The sequence below is a fragment of the Falco cherrug genome, chromosome 4 (genome assembly GCF_023634085.1).
Source record: "Falco cherrug isolate bFalChe1 chromosome 4, bFalChe1.pri, whole genome shotgun sequence".
Taxonomy (NCBI): domain Eukaryota; kingdom Metazoa; phylum Chordata; class Aves; order Falconiformes; family Falconidae; genus Falco; species Falco cherrug.
Window position 1 is genome coordinate 60421764 of NC_073700.1, and position 22097 is coordinate 60443860.

Consider the following 22097-nt stretch of genomic DNA (forward strand, 5'->3'; position numbering starts at 1 on the left):
ACTCGGCCCGCCCTGTAAATGCCTCAGAATTTTCAGTTTGAAAAATGGTACTTAAAACTCAAGTTACAACTCGTCTTCTACTTGTCTGGAGCAGCTTTTTGTCTTGGAGTGGTTTCTGCTGACAAGTTGTTGTGTTGGGTTTTGGCCAAGTGCTGCGGTAGGAAGGCACAACCCCCCAGCTGTTCCTTGTTCCCTCTATACACACGGGCAAACCTCTTTGTTTCTGAGTTTGCAAGTAGATCAGTTGTCTAAATATACACAAAAAACTATTAATCTAGGACACTATAAATTATAGATAGTGATTTAGCAAATCAAACACTTATTTCTATCCAAATATCTAACACTGTTCCAAGGAAGTTCCAAAAATAAGGATCCTTGCTTTCTGCCTGTTTACATCTATTGATACATTCATTATATATGATATTCATGCCAATTATAATTGAGATTATATTCATTCCCCAGCCTCCGGCTCATTTTCTGGGTTAAAAGCAAATGGTGAGGTATTTATGCAATTTTGGAGTTAGCAAAAGTAATCTTTGACTGTCTAACACATTTCTTGTAGTTCTGAATGGATGCAGAACTTCCTTCAGCTTCAGTATGACCAGAGTTTCACCCTGGTTCTTTTGATACTTGAGAAGATACAGACAAGGCACATTCAGGCAGAACCACGCCACAGGCATGTGATGGGCACTTGACACCTTAACCAAACTAGCGGTAGTTTGGTACAGACTGCAAAGGAGGTAACAGCCTGAGCCACAGCCAGGCCAAGAACTCCTCTAGGAAACCCACAAAAGGGCAGTGAGACATCAATGTATGTGAGCTTGGAACAGGGATCATGCAATTAACACATGAGTAGCAGTGTGTTTTTCCAAGATTCATTTATCAAGGAACAAAGAAAGTTGTGGGTACAAGAAGTCTCATGCATACCTTTCCCATTGCATGCAGTTGGAGTAGGAGCCAACCACTTTATCACGTAAATATGACAGCCTAAGCGAGCTGCCTTTGAGCTCTCCCTGCCTGGCAGCATGGCTGCACGCATGGCGCTGACCTCCCCTTTTGCTGGAACACCCCTCAAGTTCACTCGTCAAGACAGAGACCTTCTACCCAAAGGTCTGTCATTACCGAGTTCAATTCGCATTCTTTCCAAGTTGCAACCGGACTGCCCACCCGTGACTCCCCTTGAGCTGGGACACCTCAAGGTTTGAGATTCCTTGCCTGAGACCAAGAGATCCTTCCTTACCCAAGGAGGAACCTCTCACAACAGATTCTTGCAAGTGACTGATAGCATGCTGAATTAATACTAATGAAATACATGTAGCTTATTCCATTAGACATAAACCATTGTCCAAGTCTGAGGCTAAGATTGGACCTAGCTGCACCTAAGCTCATCAGAAGTTTACAAAGCAAGAGGGTCCTCTCTGAAGCTCATGACTCAATGGGAGGGGCTCTCTTACCCTCTTGCATCTCCAGTCTCTGTGTAAATCGTCCTAGCCTGATTTAACTCTATTTTCCTTTGTATGTTTTGTCCATGTAGTAAGTAATTGAATGACCTTTGTTAAGTCATGCCTTTACAAATTCATATTAAAACTACCTTTGCTAGATACCTTTGACTGTGATTCTTTGAGTAATCCTAAGTCACTCATCCGCAACAGGGTGCGAGACGGCAGAAATATCCCCACTTTCTCTCCTCCTGAAGTCCACTGCTTGAGGAGGGAGACTTTCTAGGTATTCGCTGAGGCTGTAGGAACAAGGGAGGACCATTAAAAGCAGACCTGAAGGAGCAGGGAGTACAGTCTTTTAGATGCTTCTTGGGAAAAGCTGTCCTGTTTTACAGCTATTCCCCACATAGCACTAGATAGTGTCTGATAGACAATATTATTACTCGTCTGTTTTTTTCTTCAACTATTCCCACTTATCTTCAATCAACTTTTCTTCTCAGGGTGCTGAAATTGGTGAAAGCATCCATAGCTCATCCAAGAGGAACTTTACATGAAATTTGAACTTTCGAGAGTGGCTAGGGCTGTTCCCCTCTCGGGACTTGGCCCAGAGAGCAGTTTAACTGAAGGTGAAGTTTATGGGTAGAAGTAATATCTTTTATTATAACAACAATATCTTTTTATTATAACAACAAACAGCTAGAAAAAATAGACAGCTGTTTGGTATGCAGGAGCCTGACCCTAGAGAAATCAAATTTTCTCAGAGCTGCCTATAGAAATGTTTGTACAGAACAGATAGGTTCTCAGCTTCTGTCACCTTGTTTAAAACACCTACAAAATAAATTGCAGTGGTATTATAACCAGGGAGTGAGGAACCTAGCATTTAGACCTTCACTAGATTTGTAATTAAGACAGAAGTGGTGCAGCCAAAACAAACCAGATCTAAGAACTGGGAAGACCCGTCCCAGTCAAAGAAGGTCCCATCAAAGGGGAAAACTGGGAACAACCAAGAGATTAAGCCAGCAATCAGTATGTTAAATATACATACTAATGCCAAGACAAAGGAGTAGCATGGCTGGTGTTCAGGCTACAGTCAAGCAGCAAGTTGATCCAGGCAACAAGGATGATGCACAAAAAGCAGATAGAAAAGTGAAGCAGTTTGAGGAAGAAGAGACAGTGAAAGCCATAGTTAGGAGTCAAGAGAAGGAACTAAGATTAAAGCAAGGCAATCTGTTGGCTCTTTGGGAATCTCTGCCAATAAATACCAATACCTGCTGCCAGTTGCTTAGAAATCTAGGCCTGAGGTGAGATTTAGTTCCTGAGCTACCTGGGAAATGATTCACTCTCACGGTTTAACCCCAGCCAACAACTAAATACCAGGCAGCTGCTTGCTCACTCCCCAACCCCGGTGGGATGGGGAGGAGAATCAGAACAAGGTAAAACCATGGGATAAGAACAATTTAATAATTGAAATAAACTAAAATATATTATTAATAATAATAATATAGTACTGAAAAGGGAGATAACAAAAAGAGAGAGAGCAATAAAACTCAAGGGGGGGGAACACAACAGAAACCCCCAAAACGAGTGATGCACAATGTAGTTGCTCACCACCCACTGACCAATGCCCAGCCAGGCCCCAAGCAGCTATCTCCCCCCTCGCTAACTCCCCCCAGTTTATATACTGAGCATGATGTCACATGGTATGGAGTATCCCTTTGGTCTGCTGTGCTGGCTGTGCCCCCTCCCATTTTCCTGTGCCCCCCAGCCTACTTGCTGAGAAGACCTCAGAAACTGAAAAGTCCTTGACTTAGTATAAACACCACGTAGCAACAACTAAAAGCATCAGTGTGTTATCAACACTATTGTCATACTAAATCCAAAACCATAGCCCTGCACCAGCTACTAGGAAGAATATCAACTCTGTCCCAGCAGAAACCAGGACAGTCACCCGCTGCTAAGGATGAGCTCATTGAATCTGAAACTAAGTTTATTTCATTAAGGAGGTCTGAGAGTCGTATCTAGGTGCCAAGGTTTTCATACATTTCTAACTTTATTTGCAGACTTACTAAACAGTGCTCTGAAAGAGAAGGTTGTATGGAAAATGACTTGTACTTTTGTAGCTGTTATAGAAATAAAATTAAGTTTAAGATTTAGCAGAATTGAACCTTTTGCTTCTACCTGGGCTGTATGTTTTCTTTTAATCTATTAAATTTGAAATACACCTGAGGAAGAGATACAGAACACGATTTGTCTCATACTGTGGACTGGCAAGTTCTTTCTTCCATTTCTAGCAGATGAATCATCAGAAACATGATACACATTTATATTTGCTAAAAAGATGGGGTGTGGGGGGGTGGGAAATAGCGTCGATCCTTTCTTGGGCAGAAGTTATTGCTAGTTCCAAGGTGTCTGCATCACAAAGGAAGGTCATGGCAGCCACCACAGCAAAATCTATTTATATCAAAAGAAGTACAATCTACAGTAGGAAGCTCTTGCAAACTAACAAAAAGGGTGATCAATGAATCCATTGTTTTTTGACAGGAGTACAAAAGTCATATTTTGAGGCATACCAAAAGAAAAAAAAATCAAAAAATAAGCCTGAGGTTCCTTGCACCAGAGAGTGGTTAAAAGACCTCTAGATGTTTTTCATCCATACTTCAGATAAAACTAAAACTGTGCTGGAGGGAATGTCCTCAGCAATCCTTAAGACCTCCTCAGTAAGCCTAAGGAGCTTGGTCTAGGTATAAGCTATACATGATTTAGATGTAAATAGAACATTTTCTCAAACTGTTAATGTACAGCTATACACACACAAAAGGAGTAATGAAAAACAGACTTAATTTAGACTTACATTTAGTGGTGCCTAACCCCTCAGCATAAAGGTTGGGAATTTAATAGATTTTCTCAGTTTATTCCTTTTCAGCCTAGTTTTAAAAGTACAGTTTTTCAGCTTCAGGATAACTCAGTAAGTGTCTGGTATCCTGAATCCCCAAGGGGGAGTTTACGCGCACTGGGTGAACTCTGAGATTCTCCAGAAAAAAATGTTGGAATATTCAAGCTAATAAAATTTAGTTGAACTGGCTAAAATTGAAGTTGCTAAAGTTGGAACTGTTTCACTGGGAAGGTTCCCATAGAATTTGTCAATGGTTTTTAGATCCCTCTCTTTAACTCTAAATGTGAAATTGGCACCATGCCTTTAAATCTAAATTTATCTAGCAGCATTTGAATAAGCGATGCCTTCTTTTCAAGTCATTATTCAGCCAAATGCTGCTTGGACTAAACAGAAAATAGGAAGTTATTCTCTCAGTTAACATGACAACTTACATTATTACGCTCAAGATACCGCGTAAGAGTTGGCCGGATTGAAGCCTGAAGCCCAGTTTAGTATGTTGCTGAGAGTGACCATTGATTTTAAAGAAAACTTAGGGTAAACACACCACAGATAATAGCCAGCACCTTATATATTCAAAAGCAATTATGGAAGACAAAAAGAAAGATTGAAAAATTAAAATAACTTGATCATGATATAAAATAAATGTTATGCTAACATAATTATATACATTAAGATTATTTATTGGGTAATCATTTCAATGTCTTATATTTGGTAAGCTAAAGCATAGCAAGAATTACATTATAACTTGAGAAAGCCAGATCGATCAGTCTTGGATCTGGATTCAACCTGAAATATTGCTGACTGGTATTTCATTTCTATTTTCTCTTTGTTTGCTTTTTTAAAATACAAAAGCATTCTTTTTTTTGTTGTTGCTCCAAATACCTCCAGCCTGTATCTTCATTGTGTCAACAAGTAACACTAACTCCCCATCTGAATGATATATTAGGGCATTATATATGTATATGTATGTATTTTGAAATATATATATTCAAAATATAGCCAAGGGAAAGAAATTTAAATTAAAAATTAGAATGTTGGCACAAAAAATGTATATGAACTAGTTCCATATAGACTCAAATAGGTATGTGCTGGATTTTTTATATATATATATGTATATTCATCAATACATTGAGGAATCTATACCCAAAAAGTAGAAGAAAAAACGCATCAAAGTCATACAGTTTTGAACAAGCTTTTGAAATTAACATTTCAGTAAAGTATCTCCACTACTTTTGACTTAAAGGTTGGTCCAGTTATAAAATTCCGTCCAAATATAAAATTGCTTTCAATAACCAAGGAACTGGATTCAGTGATGAATAAAACTTCTAGTCCTTAGGTTTGCTTCACTGATAGGCGCCTAGAGTCAGAAGACCTCTGCAGAGTTTATAGTCAGAGGCATAAACTCTGCAGGAGTTCAGTGTTGTCAGGTAAAGGAATAAGGCATATGTCATGAAGCTAGAACAGTTTCAGTTCCATATCTAGGCAGCATGAAGTGACTAAAAGCTCAATTTTGTTTCCATTCACCTTTACTGTCTCTTTCATGTCCCACTGTGAGGATTCGAAACACTCCTCAAAGCAAAACAAAACAACAGAAAAAAAGAAAAGAAAAAAAAAACCACCATACTGCAGCTTAAACTTGGTTAGGAATGAAATAAAATTAAATATTCAAGGATATGTGGCTGCATACAAAAGCCAAAGTCCACCTACTACACAGATATGAAGAAGCCCAGGGACACGTGCTCCATGCTGTCTATCTGTGGTGGATTTGGCCGATTCTTCAAGTAGGTATTTATTGGTAAAATGCCTACACTCCTGCAAGGGTCAACATTGTTACAGAGTTGAAAAATCAAAACCAAACAAACAAAAGGAGAAAAAAAATAAAAGCCTCACTTTTACTAGTCTATGACTATTCCGAGCCCAGAAATTAGTGTTTGATTCAATCAGCCTCTGAAAGGTAGAGTGAATGGATCAAAAGAGTGAAAACTCACTACTTTATGATGTGTTTGATATTTAATTCTTCCTAAGCACAATTCACCTCAAAATCTCCTTTTCAGTCAGTTAAAAAGATACACTCTAAGTAAATTTGCTCTTTAAAGATTTTTCTCAACCATTAACTCAAGGGTTTTTTCTTCCTTCTCTAAATTATCCAAACTTTTTTTGTTTGGGTTTTTTTTATTGTCTTATATATAAAAGATAAAATTTAACATACTTATTAAAACACAGGGAAAAGAACTGATAGTATTCTTGGCTCAGCTTCAGCCATTCTATGAACAGATGTAAAGTCAACTCCTTATTTTATGCTCTCTATTACAGACCATTTTAATCATTAAAGAGGAAAATAGCACACAGTTTCAGAGGTGAAAAACATGATTACTTCCCAGAAGCAAATGGGATGTGCAATTGAAGAAACTTAAGTCTACTCCTGTCTTCCTGCTATCAGAGGTCTGGCTGTAGGTGAAAAGCTCCCTTGTGGCAGACCTAAAGTGAGATTAACAGCTCTCTACCTTTGTTTTGGGTTGCCATGCCCACTTATTTACTTACAAAAAAGCCAGGTTTAGGGACATTTTAATCCAAATGCTATAGCAATCATTCCCTTGAGGCAGAAAATAGTGGCTACCTTTGACCTTTGCTCATATCAACCAGCAGCAATCCATAATTTCTATTCTGAATCATTGTTCTCCAGATACAGCCCCAGTTCTGTAGATAGGACCTCAATTCCTTGTTCCTGGTGCATCCATGGGCATTTGGCTGAATTCAAACTCTCTTGTTGTCTGCTTCCCAAACATTTCAGATTGCTCTGTATGATTAACTCATCTTTGTAATTTACCACTCTGTGATTTCCAGTATTTGCCAACCTCCTTGTGGCATCAGCCAGCAGCATGATCAGTGATTTGTTGACAAGAATAAATATATTCTTAAAAAAAAAAAACAAACCAAAAAAAAACACAAACCCACAAACATTTCCATCCCTTTTTTATCCAAATCAATTTTTCTTAAAATTTTTCTCATAATTTTTCTCACCTTTGGGAACTTCCTGACATACTAAGTACATCTAATATTCATTTTACTGGTTCCAAGTGTTATGTTTGACCATATGGAATAAGAGCTTGCCAATATAATGGGTTGGTTCCATGGTAATACCATAATGGAATCCAAAAGAGTTATTTGAGAGTGAAGTTAATATTTTTTGTGTTAGCAAATAATCATTAGAAATTTAATGGGTTTTTTTTACCACTGGTTGAATAATAGTACCAGCATATGTCTCTAAAACCAGTGTCACAAATAATTTTTCTGTTCTTAAAGAGCAGATGCTTTCTTCTCTCCTGTGCTTTGTCTTCAGTTTATGTTTAGTTCTGATTCTTGAAGTGCTTACACACGACCATTTTAAATTACTCCATCCCCTGCTCCACTGTGGTTTGTTGTGTATGTAGCACTGTAGCATTACATCGACACAACATGCTGCACTACCTATAGAGTCTCACTCATCACTACATCTGTGCTTTCTCTGTGAGTTTTGTTGATTGTTTCCCTTTCATTGTTTCTCTGTCCTTTTTGAATATTCTCCTTTCATTTGTGGGCCATTCACCATCTTTCATTAGACATCTTAGTCTGCCCATTACTATTGATTCTAAAACATGTGACATGCATTAGCTGCATTATGAATTGTGAAAATGCAAATATCCACCCAAAGCATCAGTTCCTGACTACTTAACATGGCTGTAATCATCATCCTTTAAAAAAAAAAAAAAAGAAATCATTAATCTGCTGAACCATCTGTGCTCATTCTGAACTATCCTCAAGTTACATTTTGTAAGTTACATAGTTCTGAGAAACGAAATTTTACAAATTTTGGAGAAGATAAGCTGCACTGCCAAATCCTTAAACAATAAAAAAAAAAAAAAACATCTTTAGTATCAGTTAAATAATTTTATTTTTCGTTCTTAAATTCAGTATCTGACTCATCATGACTAAGATGCCTGTACTGTTAAATATCACACAGAAGGCATTTCTAAAATCTATCCAGTATTAAACTACAACCATTTTTCAGTCTGGTTGACAAAAATCACATTGTATAAATTTAGTCTTTGAAATTAAGCCATGCACTTTTTATGAAGGACTTTTATCCAAAATGCTAGAAATTTTAAAGGAAATAAATCATCTTAATTTCTAAAATTAATAGGTGCAAGATTTATTCTTAAATCATGGATACTCCTTTCTAATTAAATTCAAATGTGTTTAATGCATCTCAGGAGTGTTAAGATAATAAGTAATCCTTTTCTGGAACTTAACATCCCCGATCCCTGTCAATAATTATATTGGGTGACTAATAAAATATGATGCCAGGCATTTTTTAAATCTTTATCTTCTTCCTCTGTCTCATTAGCAAAATGAATAGGTTTGCTCCACAGGCACCACCTAATCTGGAGAATTCAATGTTGTTCAAGGACATTGCAAATAAATTTCAGCAGGTATTCCTTCATGCGACGGTCACACATAACACACTTTTACAATACTCACCAGTTGCCATGCTAAAGCTTCTCTTTGCTGTATAAGCTTATTGCTAGTGTCAAAGGCCAGACGGCCAAAAAAGGCCACTGCAACTGTCAAGTCTGATCTCCCAACCAGGAGAACCTTATGCAGTTATCCTGTCAAAGTCTACACTCTACATAGAGCTCCAATGATCAGTATTTGATCCACAGAACACGTAGCACTCACGCATTCCATCAGTGGTCTATCAGAAAATGCTGACATCGCAAGAAGAGATTATTTTATAACATAAGACAATACTTATTTTCAGAAACTGGACTCAGATCTAGCAGGCCTTTTAACAAAAATCATGCCAGTAATGTGAAATTAGCTAATTTGTTCTTGAGAGTTTAACTTCTTTTCTCAAGTAGATATTACATTACAGTAATTACACCTCCAAGTAACAAAAATGTGGCAGGATCATCAACCCCTGGGATGATATATCGTCCTCTGGCCCTCATATAAAAGCAAGAATCATCTCTAGTGCCTTTAACTTTTGGGTATATCTAAGTATTCAAATGGAGGACTACAGATATTTCATACTGTCTTGAAGGTAGGAGTGTAGAACAAGGAATAGGTTGTGATTCATCCAACTCTAAAATATTTTCATCTTCCTAATTTTAGGTCCTGTGAGCCACACACTAGATTCAAATTATACCCACCCTGCCAGAAACAGAAACTGCAGAGATACCCCATGCTGAATGTTCCAGATATGCCCATGCTACAAGGCACACATAAGATATTTGACCCTATTTTATATGTGGTGTGTCGCATAGAGTATCTTGAGTTGGAAGGAACCCATACTCCCTGCTTCTCACAGAACTACCTAAAACTAAACCATATGACTAAAAGCATTGTTCAGATGCTCCCCGAACTCTTGACAGGCTTGGTGCCATGACAACTTCTCTGGGGAGCCTCTTCCAGTGACCACCCACCCTCTCCATGAGGAACCTTCTCCTAACATCCAGTGTGAACTTCCCCTGATGCAGCTTCATTCCATTCCATAAGGCACAACTTTGAAAGTCATTATCACACTGCACCTGCTTAGGTTTTTTGCAATTTTATTGAGCCATAGCCCTTGGCCTGGGCAAGAAGAAAGGTCAATCTACGCAACACACAGTAAAGCATACAGCTGTCCTACAAACCTCCAAATCCAAGGTTTGCCTAGAGACTACTGTCCACATGCTTCTCGTCTGTCATTCAGTTTCTTCACTTCCACCTAATCTGACTCACATACAGAGGTTGTTGCCAAGGACTGTGCCTTGAATGCCAGGCCAAACTTCAAAAGAAGACTGAAAAAAACACGTGAGAAAATATCTCATAAAGATCAGCCCTTCTTCCTGAAGTCAGCTCGAACTAGGCAGACACTTATCAGACACCGAAAGACACAGTTCTGTACCTTCCTGTGTTCCTTGGGACACCTGGAATCTCTCAAAGTACATTCAGACTAAGTACAAGCAGAGACCATGCTTAGCCTGTTCCCTGGATCAGGCTGTCACTGCCCTGAATGTCCCAATAGGCCCCAGCTCCGCCAGGCACCTCCACCTATGCCACATCACCTCTGGGTAGGTGGCAGAGATTAGCCACATCCAGCTAAGAAAAGCCCTCACCCTGCCTGATCCTCACTGAAGGTGCTGGGGAATAGGAATTACTCTGTGTATGAGGGTGTTGCAGAAGCTTTCAGGGCTGTGATCTGCCTCTGTGGCTGGGCTTGTATCCACCAGGATTCTAAAGTGAGCCTGGAGCTGTGGGCAACCCTGTGGGAAAGTTCCTATGCACACATCTCTCTAAATGAGGGACATGACAGTCTATATTCTCATTTTTTAAAAGTCTACTATCACAGTTTAAGAGTGGTGGAGTACAGCTGCTATGATGTCCAGGCATATCCCTTTCCCCTGATCTCATAAAGCTGAGGATGCCATCAGCTACGTTAGAAATGTTGCAGATGCTCTCTCTGCCCTATTTTCTGCCTGGATTGTCTAGTCAAATAGCATTGATACCTGAAAGTCTCTTAACAGCCTGATATCTGAGGCTGCTTTCTGATTTGGAGGATTCATGGAGGCCCCTGAATTCAGAATAGGTCAACTATGGAAGTTGCCTGTCAGTTCCCCCAGTGACATGGGTTTAGTATATGCCACCATGGATAACATGATGCCACCATCTTACTCTGTCTCAGGTTTTCCTATGCTCCAGACAGAGGTGTGCAGGTGAGGTCAGAAGTACTCCATGACAATGCCACTACTCCCTGGCCTGTGTGTTTGCTATTCCTGCACTAAATCCCATCCACAGCATGCATGAAGTCATCCCAAGCCCTCTCACTGTTGGCTGAATCCTACACATGCAAAAGATGTGTCTCCTGGTATTTCAACAGGGGAGCAGCAGAAGGGAAGGTCTGCCTACATTACTGGCCTTCAAGTTGCATTTTGAACTTGTAACTGTAAGATGTCTTCTTTGCCTGACCAGGTGTGCCCTGCTTTTCTACCTGCTGCTAATGACTGAAATGAGAGGAGTGGGACAACTCCCAGCCTTAACCATGTAAGGTTGAAAGTGTCAGTATTCATCCTTTCATCTCCATCAGTGTATGATAATGGTCATTGACCCCATTTCTCATCAAAAATGTGGTCATGCATGGCTCAACCTGTAATAATGACTACCTGACATAGGAGAGCATCTTCTCCCTGGCCCAAAGAAATAACCATACCTTTGGCCTTGCTATAGGTGTCCTACAGCTTTATAACCTCTAGCCAGTTGCCCCGATTTTCCACATGTTCTGCATTGATATGGCTGTTGCAGTCAGGCTTTCCCAAAAGCTCACCTTGTAGAGAAAAAAAAGCATAGAGCTCCATATGGCTCCATCACGTGACAAGTTCAGAACTGCTGATGAGCTTAGTTCACCACAATATGCTGGCTCTGTATCATACATGGGAGGATAGAAGGCTGCAGAGTTTTTAGAGAAGCACAGAGACAAGGAGTTTCTTCAGTGTGAAAGTAGATAGACCATTCATTCATTCTTCTTTGAAGCATGCTCCCTACAACTGGTTAATGATAAACTTGCAGAATCTAGTTTTTCTATTTCAATACTGATAAGGTTACAAACATGTCATCTGTTTGCAACAGATGGTCTTTTGTTTCTAGACCATGTCATTCTGCGAGTAATCACTTATTTAAACGGTAGGGATAGTACAGAGTTAAGTGTTTCTTAGCATACACTCATATTGTTTTGTATCTTTTGTGTTGATACCTCAACACTTTCTGTAAAATTGCTTTTAGAGAAACAATATTTTTTGTATTGTTCATTAATTTGCCAAAAGCTAAACATTAAAAGCATACATTAAAAGTCACCATAAGATACACTGGGAAACCTGGATACAAAGGAGTCACTTCACCCTAAATAGTAAAAACAAGCAACCACAGGAAATAACTCTGCAGTTTGCAGCCACTGGTATTGCATAGGATGTAGTTTTCTTGGAAGTACCAGTAATGCTGCATAGCATATGACTGAATTTTACTATCTACGTAGTCACATCTGCACTGAACACTGTTTCTATAGCCTGCCAGGCCACCACCTCACACTGCATTCTATCCTGTTATCATTGTGGGTATCCAAGTGCCACAACTCTGGGCACACACTGACCTGATAGCATCGCTTTTTTAAAACCCTAGCCCACAGCATGCTTCGTTCTGTTTATAGTTCCATGCTCCCAGAATTAGCATAATTGTAATATAATTTCAGACCTATTTGCTGTCTCATTGTGTACTAACACCTGGATATCATCAACAAAGTAGGAAAACAACCAACATCTCTCAGATGGGTCATCTTCACACTTGAACTCTTTTACCAAAGTGACATTTAGTCTTAAACGTATTCAGGCTGCCAGGAAATCCGTGAAGGAAATCATTACTGAACATTGCTGTTGTCCCAAACACTATATGCTATGGCATATGTTTGGATTTTCTGTTGTAGTGGTAAAGGTAGCACAACAGTCAGCTCGTGACCTTTCCAAGTTCTCTTCACCTCACACACCACAGTAAAACACTAGCAGCACCTTAGTGAGAGACAATTTTCTAATGTCTGAAATGCCAGCCATACTCCTCCCTTCCTCTGTCTTACATGCCCACCATTGACTCCCATCTTCAACACCATCACTACGCAGCAGGATCTGCTGGTACCTCCTCTACCCTTCATACTTTCTGATTGTACCTTGAGTTGCGACAGGTTTGAGGAAAGATCAGCTTTCCTGTCAAATAGCTCTGAAGGAAGCCTCAAATTCCTTCTCTGTGGCCTAAAGAACCTTACAGAATATCTGAATAAAACCCTATTGTCTGTGTTATAAAATTTATCACATAATTTGGCACTTGTGAAGTAATCCCACAGCAGACGCTGTACAATTCCAACTTCCCTACATCTAATTGATTTTTTTATTACTTCAGGCTAATAATCTCTATAGAGCTTCTGAAAAACCCAAGTGAGGATTTCATTTTAGCACTTTGTAAAAGTACCTGAGCAAGTACCTCTCAGGCTGTAGCACTGATCCTGTTCAGCTTTGTTCTTGTTCAGTTTGCTCCCACTATCCCTTCAGCAGTATCGACACAGCAATATATGGCCAGACAGACCTGGGGAAAATAAAGTAGCAGAAATAAAAAATTTAACCAGAATGACTTCTCTGAGCCAGTTCATTCCGTGTTCACACAGCAGGAGGAGTGAAATAAGTAAGCAGACTAAGCTACTCCAGCCACCACTGTAATAGAAAAGTTTGTGAGCTACAGTGTACACTCAAAACAATCACAAATATGTTCCACTATCTGGCCGATGCAGTTTTTAGTACTGAGAGTAACAGAAAAAGTGAGAAACTATATTGTCCTTTTGCTCTGCACATGCACAACCCTCATAAAGGATTCATGAGTCAAGAAATAACTATAGACCATAATTTTCAGATAGTTCTTCCTGCCCTATGTTATGGAGTAATACTTACACACAATGTCAGCAGGACAAATTTATTGCATTTTTGGAAGAATTTTTTTAAATATTCACTCACAAAATAGATATTAAAGTGTACATTTTCACATCATTAAATGAATGTACATATTGTATGCATACTTACACATAATGTATGTCTGTGTATTTATATATCTATTTATATGTATGTGTGCTTATTTTTAGTTAAAGTTCTCTGAAGTACAGTTACCCTGCCATAGTTCTAAAATGAGCTGGTGCAGAAGACAGCATTGCATAGCGTCCTCTACAGAATTCCTTTACAAGAGCCAAAATACACTGATTTGTATGCTAAGTTAATTTAAATCAAGGTACTAGTATTACCTTTTTTGTTTGTTTGTTTTTGACAAAATCACTGTCTATTGACTCTTCTGAAAATGGTATTTTTGCCCTTATAAAGGAGCAGCAGCTTATAGTATTCTTTCATATAAGTTTCTGTGAGTATGTATATGAAAGAAAGAAAAGCATAGTTTAATTACTGTTGGAGTGTCTCTTCAGTTTATCATTTTATTATGGAGTTTATATTTTATTTACTCTAAGAAGAGCATTGAAGCTTGTGCCCCAAATAAATGCTTTATTTTAACACAGAGGAAATACTTACATGTCTGAAACATTTAAATAAACTGAAAAAACATGATTATATACAAATCTGAAATATACATAAACTAAAGCATTACCTTAGTTATCTACCTCTGTTAGATGCATCACTGCATACACAAAGCCCCATACCCCTAATCAATGTCTTCACTGCAACTACACTCGGGGGGGGGGAAAAAAAGGGAGTTTTGACTGCATAGAAATATGGTAAGAACTTCACAATGTGACCTATAGTTTTTACTGAAATAAATTAATGGATGGCATGCAGATGCCAAGATTAAACAGAGTAATAACAAAACATTAGTAAGCACTTTTAATGTAATTAAATTTTTGATGTATTACAATTTTTAGTGTGTAATTATTTTTGAAGGAACTGAAGGGTAATACTGGATCACACCCTTACTCAACCTAGTTACTAAATAATAAAATGCAACAATGTTTTTAAATTCTATTGCAGAATAATAGTGTATTGTCCATCACAGATAATGATGGCAAGATTTTTCTCATCTGATAATCACTCATAGTGATTACCTAATAAAAGGACAATCCTTGGTACTGTAAGAACCTATGGTCAGTCCAGAATGTAAGCAAGCATGGAAACGTGCTATATAAAGCATCTCGGCTTGAAAGTGACCTTGAATCTCTGTTTCCTTATTGCTGGAGGTTGGGATTGTTCCATGGCTACATTCCCAGTCTGCATCAAGGGGCTGCTGGTAACATCAATCTTAAACACTGGCCTTTAAAACAATTTTTGATGTTGGCCTTGAACAGGTCTAATAATTTTGCTTAATCACTTCTGTTTCTACACAAAAGCTGGGATCTAGGCTGACTTCTAATTTTTCATTCTTGTGAAACCCAGCCACAGGCTTTCTGTCTGCCATCAAATATCTGGAATCACAATTAGATAAAATATGTCAGATGCCTTGTGACACCCAGTCATCTTTATTGTATAGAAGTTCACTTTCAGCCTAGAGCAGAATAAATTCCATTTGACTCAGAGGTCAGTACGTGGGAAGAAAAATAAGAAGTGTGTTCACTTGCATATTCAAATATGCTAATTTGGATGCATCCAATTTGCGTTATTTGTCTCCTAATGAGAATGACCTTTCTGCTGATAGGAAAAAGCAATTGAACTTGGGCAGGTGAAAGTTATGGAAGAATAAAAAATTCCAAATCTCTAACAAAAGAGGTCAACTGCCTGCTTCTGTGAATTAAAAAAAAAATAATTGAGGTCAAATTGAACCCTAAATCCCAGTGCTCTTTCATCTTTAGGGACACCCAGATTAGGGTCACTACCTGAATTTCGCTGCTCAGGCATATCTCTAATAACACTTCTTGCCTAGTACCCTTCCTCTTCACCATCCTTTACAAAGAACATCTGAAGAGTTCTCCCACCACTAACGTGGCAGGCACAGCTTAACGCCATAGCATCTTTATAATTAGCTTACATAACAAAATTCGAAGCACCAAAACTCAAAGACTGACTAGCCCAAGGCTACAAAGAGGATGTTATTACATCAGGAATGGAACTTATTTGCATCTAGTCTTACATCCTGTGTTCAAACACGTAAGATCAAGTTTCTTTCAGTACTGAAACTGAAATGGAAAGAAGCCATGATCAGTTTACAAAGTAGCATTAGGATCACATAGCCTGTGTTCTACTTCTGTGAACACCAAAGAAGGAAACGAGTCCTGCACGTAGGCAGCTCACCTATAGACAGGTAACGTCATCATTATTACCATTTTACTACACATTTAACTGTCCTCTTCACTGAAAAAAAACCCCAAACCACAAACATATATGGTCAAATTGCCAGTATGCTTCTATTCCTTTCAAGCTTAATTTTTCATCTGCAGACCTGAAAACCAGGCAGTAATGTCATGACATAGTTAGTAGGTCTTAGAACTAGAACCACTCACGTGCAGAACTCAGGATTAATTAAAGAGCTATGAATTCAAACAAACATCTTGGCATGGCTTATAAGCAAGGGCACAGTTATTTATTCTTCTTGTTGTTTCTTTTTCATTATGGTGCTGCAGGAGTTGCCCATCAGGGATCAGGGCACCATATTGTGAGGATTTATTTATACACTTAATGAAAATATGGCACCTGCAGTTAAGAATTTACAACTGCAATTATAAGACAAAGAATAAAACTGTCTCTTCAGTCAATTTCTGCAATCATAATATTCTAAATGACACTAACACATACCTCATTTTAAGTGTGTGCTTTCCCATGATTATATATAGAATGGGCTGCAGTAAGCTTAACACAGCCACTCTGAAAGTGCATCCAGACAAACATGGGTTATCCTGAAAATAGATATCTTACCTTTGCTATCAGTAAGCAAGGAGGAAATTTCCACTTAGAAAACAAAATTCAAGAACCAGCCAGCTCTCTAGGCCTATACATACATATCCACTTGCATAGAACTTTGTTCTTAATGTTAGCTTACTTGCTAGTATGCTATTTTTTGCAAAATTACACAGGAGAGCAAAAAAGACAAACCGTTTCATGATAAACAATGTAATTACACGAAAAGGGCAGCTTTTGCAATTGTTCCTCTTTTCACCTGTGTTTCAAATCCTATTCCACATTGGGCACAGGTGCAACTGCTTACAGATTGGGCAACAGAAGGACCAGCTATAGTTGTTGGAGTAACGAATTCTCCTTTAAAGCAGCATGCGAAATAACTGTCCTGCTAGTAGGCTACTCTGATGTGGTAATGTTTGTAACCTGCTAATGGTGTAGTTTTGTAACTGATGTAGGGGGACCTTAGTCTGTGCTATTATTGGAAAGAGCAGTTCTTTTTCCTATTGCTAACTACTTCTTTCTGTAGCTGAACCAGGAAATTAATCCAGCTCAATTGAAAAGCTTATTAGTTTCATTTGAATCAAATTTTTTATTTGGTGGATTATGTTACAAGTCCTGGTGTTAACATAAAGAACAATAAGGAAATGTGTTACCTGGGTAAGCGTACAGCAGATTGAGGTTGTCCTAAAGTAGCTGCAAAACTGCAATCGTAAAAGATGGTGACTGTTTGAAAGGGATGTTAAGAGGTGTAGGAGTAGATTAGGGTGGTTTCTATTGTCAGACACATGCTAGGCACAAAATATGTAAATGTGAGGTTACCCAAGCTCATGTGCAGGTAGTTTTGTTTCACTGCTTTGTCTTTGCATACAAGTGGCCTAGGTATCTACAGTGCGGTTGCTTGCATCTAAGCCAGTTGTGCAAGATCCCTTTTGAATCAGTGGAAGTCTAACCATTGTGTCAATGGAGTCTGAGGCGCTGTCCATCTTTTCCTGAAGCAGAAGCCTAAAACGGAATAGATTTTTCTCTAAAACTCACTATTTCTCAGTTTGACTATAAACAGAGAACAGCGTGACTACCTTTGCTCTAGTGTCTGTCTAAACTGAGGGAGAAGAACTCTATCTTGTCCATCAGGGTCAAACCAATTTCAAAGTACTCTGAGAGAAGAGCCTTTAACTAAAGATATGGTATGCACAGTCCACTGCTGCACTCTGGTTATGGCCAGGTAAGTAGAGCTCTTGACCAGGAACTGTTATCTTAAATTAATACTATATTACAAACAGGTCCTACAACACATTACGTTATTGAGATTAAGATGTAGAATAGCAACCAATATGTATAAATTGATATCATTGTTATAGTACAAGTCACCAGATCCAAAGTTTGCTGTCATCCTGGAAAGACCTCCAAATACTTCATTGTATTTGGCTCAGATACATACTACATTTTGCATGTTTAACAAAGCCTCAGGAAAAATGCAGTAAGGTTTTGTTAAGAGCTAGGAGCACCCTCCTGAGCTAGAAAAAGCTGCTGGAAATTAATTTTCCCTGAAAACAATTACCTTGCACCATGTCTAAAAAAAGACAGTGTTAGTAGTGGGACAAACAGTAACACTGCACACTACTACTGGTACAATTTTTCCGGTGTCAGTGGCACAATACTTATTCTTGCCAGTGTTTTCACTTTTATAGATAAAAAAACAGGTAAAAGGTGATTTTAACAAAGTAGCAGTAACTTTAGTAATTTTAGGGGATTTGTTTGTTGAATTCAAGCATTCACATTCTGGAGTGTCACTCCTATTTCTGGCTATTTGGTTTTTTTGAAGTTGTCTTGAAAGAATTAAAGAAGTAGCTAATAAAAATAAAGGCTGATCTTCAGGGAATAGAATTATAGTTGATATGTTAAAGGTAAGCAATTACCAACAAAGGAGAAAGAACAGACAGAAATGTCCCTTGTTAAATATTTACTTTAAAAAAAAAAACTACCTTATAAATGACAGTATAATAGAAGTGCTCCTTAGATAAGGTCGGTGTTCAGCATAGAGTTAAGCCTCCCAAAGAGACTTACATTTCTTGGCACAGAAAGTTTGATTACATAAATTTCATATAGGAAATGCAAAGTGCCATAATGTGGGACTTTGATCAATGATGCTATGCTGATTTATAATTGTGGGGTTTTTAACTGTGATGTGCACATAGCACTAATTTAAAAGCTCATTTGAGTTGCAACCTACCTCTTCCTTTTAATAACAAGAAAGTAATCTGATTACATTTTTTCAGTCATCTTTGTGTCACGTATTAGATAATCTCCTTATAGTTTAAAACTAAAAATGCTAATGGATTGGGGAAATGGATTTTTGCTTTCACCCAGCATATCTGTCTTTTTTATGCTTGTCTTTTGGATCATTTATCTAAATAATAACCTTTAGTACTCACTCCTTCCTTCCAATGAACTAGATATTAATGATTAAAGTCAGTGAATAGACATCTTCTTCCTACTCTAGTTTTGCCAGCTGAGGTTACCACTTTCAGCTGCTCTTTTTTTTTTTTTTTTTTTTGAGAAGGAGGTGGAGCTACAGGTATCCCCTCCATCCCTTTGCAGAGCAACTCATATGTTTACTTCCTAATCTGTCAGTCAAAACAACCTAAATTAGCTTAAACTACCTGTAGGTCTCCCTTAATGAATATCACCAGCCAGCACTAACCGAAAGGGCATTGATCTCAGCAACTAGAAAAAAGCAATTGTATGAAAACTTAGCAAACAGCTTTCAGTCAGCAAATCTGTTGGGGCAGCCCCAGAAAAGAGGCAGTAATAAGCCCCCTCAGGGAAGGTGCGGGTGGTAACTTCTTCAGCAGGCAAACCTGGAGATACAGGAGGATATATTTGCATGCCCTTAATCTCAGAATGATGGAAGATAACTCATTTTGTACAAAAGCAGCACGGAGAAGATAAATAAACAGCCCAAGGTCAGGTACAAAAATTATGGCAATTGTGGGAGTAAGTGCCAGGACAGAGTTTTTGCTAGAGTATTTGTGTAGTGCAGTTCTCATGACGCCTGACTTAATCTGTACAATGACCAAGCTTTCAGAAACTGCCTAGTACATACCCTCAGGGGGGAAAAAAAACCCAAAACGAACAAGATTCTGAGCAACAGGGATGTATCCTTAAAACACTAAGGAAATCACTTTCCTCACCTACTACATCTTCTGAAACAGATGGAATTTGAAGCACATATGAAAAGCCAACAACTTTGTACTGCCTTGAGACTTCAGAAAACATTTTCCAGAGCAAAAGTATCCTTCCACAGACAATCTCTCCCAGCAGACCAAATTTCAGTCCTGCTGACCCCAGTGGTGACAGTATGACACAGGAAAACAATACCCCAAGTAGATGGATGCTGTACTGGAGACTCACAGCACAGTCTTCAAGTAACTTGCACTGTTCTGAGGCTCCCACTGCTTAGAATAAATTCATTCCGGCAGGAAGCTTTCCATCTGCATAGTCAAAAAAGGCTTTGGATGTAAAGCAATATTCTTACATGAATCAGGCTGTTTTCTCCATTGATAAGAACAAAGAATGACCCTTTGAGCTTAGTCTAAAAGTCTTTCTGGTGCTGCTTTGGTATTTCCTGTGGTGATAAATAGCACAATATTCTCAATAGTTGCAAATTACAAAAGAGCCAGAATATACATACCTATGTGTATTATGTAGTCACTAAATCACATTTTCATGGCATGTGGGAGGTGACCAGGAGACAATAGCAGATCTGCTGAGGGGAAAAATATATATATATATATATCTCCATGAGTATAATTTAATAGGAAGGAAATCTGTTAACAAAGATTATCTCAGCAGGAAGCAAAATTCTACTGGAGCAACAATTCTATATGAACTTCCATTTCCAGTGAATCATGCCATTATGTTCATTTTCATTATACATGCAAAACCTGCCCTTGCGGCTTGTTCTTTGCTGCAGGATCACTGTCAAAACAAAGAACAATTACAAAATGTTCCTTCAGTTCAGAATTCTTATTTAGTAAGTGATGCCCATATGATGCAGAGCTCTAAATGTGAAATTTGTAAAATGGAAACTGGATTTCTCCCCTTTTCTGGTATTTAGACAACACAGGAAAGTTGGAAGAGTAGTGGGCAGGAGTTTCTAATTACTCACATTTTAGATTTTAAGAAAACTGTATTTACCAGGTAATTGAAGACAAACTGATAAACATAAAATAATAAACCAAAGTATTGTAGAATAGTATCCAAAATATTTGTTACAATGTATTTACTTAGATATGGCATCACTAGATTTGAATGCTGAATTAGTCTCTCAAGCAGATTGATATTCCTTTCAATATTAAATTTTCTTGATTACATTTATATTGTCTGAAATATTGCTTTCATTCTTAGTGTTTTTACTTCACAAACAGGTGATAATAATTCTATTCATACTTTTTTTGCAAAAGTAGCATGCCCATTTTCACTCAAATTTGGAATTATGGAGTTCAACAAAACACGTTTTCCACATATTGCTTTGTGACATGGAGTACTGAAGAAGGCAAATACTGACATTTTCTCTCCCTGAAGATATGTGAAATCTCCCATTACTGGGAAGCTCTGTTGCCCTGAATGACAAATTACATGATGAGACAGAAGGAAGATGCAAATCTTGGAGTTTTAAAAGCATCTAATATTTTCTCAAATTATATTCAGCTGTATTTATCTAGCATTCTGGCATGCTGCTGGATTACTGTTATCAATAAATCTATAAATAGGATGCAAAATGCATGTGAGCTGTCTGTGCATGAATAAAGAGCGGCCCAGCAATAAATTATAGCATAATATATAGTTGAAAATGTAGCAAAAGGAATGTCTTGACAAATCAATGCAACATATCTTGTCACTGAGAGTGAAAGATTCATTATGCATCAGCCTTGAGAAAGCTGCATTTCTGAAGAATGGGTCATCTAGGGCATATGATGTAATGAGAGAATATGGAAACATGCATAAAAAGACAAAAATAATCTTCTGAATAATAGAGCCATATTAAATTTTCAGGTGAAATATAAGTCCTATGCAGCACTTCGTTGTTCAAGAGAGGTCAGAAGCGCAACGCCAAAGAACAAAATAATAAAGCCTGACTTCCTACGAATTTGGTCCCCACAGGAGACTGAAGAGTAACCCTTTTTCTGAAACTGGGTTATGTGCACTGGCTTTCATGTGCGTTTTCTGGTGTTTGCTAAGGTCTAAGGTCATCTTGTGGCACTTCTTCAGCTGAGAAATTCCTTCCTCTACCCAGCTACTATTTTGATGAAACTTGGGGAAATTCAGCGTTTT

At 38.2% G+C, this 22097-nt stretch overlaps 1 long non-coding RNA gene across 1 annotated transcript; it reads right to left on the reverse strand.

The window, feature by feature from the left end:
- Positions 1 to 511: 511 nt before the first annotated feature.
- On the reverse strand, positions 512 to 20530 carry LOC129736007 (uncharacterized). The gene is made up of 3 exons (XR_008732099.1): positions 20455 to 20530; positions 13372 to 13473; positions 512 to 1738 (listed from the first exon to the last, which is right to left on the reverse strand). It is a non-coding gene; the product is annotated as an uncharacterized LOC129736007 (long non-coding RNA).
- Positions 20531 to 22097: the final 1567 nt, after the last annotated feature.